Source organism: Priapulus caudatus, unplaced genomic scaffold, assembly GCF_000485595.1.
Source record: "Priapulus caudatus unplaced genomic scaffold, Priapulus_caudatus-5.0.1 Scaffold463, whole genome shotgun sequence".
In the NCBI taxonomy this organism is placed as follows: Eukaryota; Metazoa; Priapulida; class Priapulimorpha; order Priapulimorphida; family Priapulidae; genus Priapulus; species Priapulus caudatus.
In genome coordinates this window covers 4,783-5,807 of record NW_014577524.1, presented here as the reverse complement: position 1 = coordinate 5,807, position 1,025 = coordinate 4,783, and the positions used below count along the sequence as shown (strand labels likewise).

The 1,025-nt window shown below is 41.1% G+C and overlaps 1 protein-coding gene across 4 annotated transcripts in view; it reads right to left on the bottom strand.

Moving 5' to 3' along the window:
• Positions 1-491, bottom strand: part of LOC106810686 (calnexin-like) — a 27,045-nt gene extending 26,554 nt beyond the window's left edge. For all 4 annotated transcript variants that reach the window (XM_014814115.1, XM_014814116.1, XM_014814117.1 and 1 more), the window contains exon 1: positions 345-491. The gene's annotated coding sequence lies outside the window, so the exon portion shown is untranslated. The remainder of the gene's footprint in view (positions 1-344) is intronic.
• Positions 492-1,025: the final 534 nt, after the last annotated feature.

Genomic DNA, 1,025 nt, shown 5'->3' with positions numbered 1-1,025 from the left:
AATTTTATGGTGCATTGTGACCCTAACCCTAACCCTAACCCTAACCCTAACCCTAATCCTAACCCTAACCCTAACCCTAATCCTAACCCTAACACTACTTAGAATTTAATTTTAAAAATTAACTATATTTGTATCAACCAATGAGAGTTGGGAGGTATGCAGGCCCTAGCTGCGAGTCATCACGCCATAGTCCGCAAATGCAGACGTTATAACTCCGCTTTGCTAATCTGAGGGTGCGGGTTTATTACCCCATTACTCATTAGACATTACTGATACTGGGGTCTGCGTCGGATCGGACTAATCACGCCCAAGCATAAACAAACGACTTAATTGTAGCTACTTACGTGTTGGTGAACAATGACAACTAATTGAATTATTAACGGCGATGAAACGAAACGCTAACAAGCGTTCTACAGCTTGCCGACAGTTATAATTCGTTAACGCAGCGTGAGTAAATAAAATATCTACAGCGTTCACATGGGATTGGCGTGGTCAGCTCTCATTCGCCGACAAGATACTATCTCATCGCCATCTAGCGAGTATCATTCAAACCTAACAATAAACTGACTGCGTATATAACACTGATCTCTCTAATATAATATTATAGAGATCAGTGGTATATAAAGCGTATCCAGGGGCGGCGCCACAGGGGGGCAGAGGGGGGGCGGTCGCCCCCCCTATCATTTGCAAGAAAAAGGAAAGAAGAAGAAGAAGAAGAAGAAGAAAAAGAAAAAGAAAAGAAAAAAGAAAAAGAAAAAGGAAAAGGAAAAGAAGAAGAAGAAGAAGAAAAAGAAAAAGAAACATCTTGCAAATGTCTTGCAAATGATGGGTAGGGTGGGGGGTCACCCCCCCCCATCATTTGCAAGAAAAGGTAAAGAAGAAGAAGATTCTTGCAAATAATAGGGGGATCGCCCAAAAATGAGTGATGTAGCCTACAAGCTGGACCACTTTCATCGAACAATCGAAAAATCAAGTGTCGAAATAAATTCCATATAAAACCTGTGCTTAATTTGATAATCGATGTC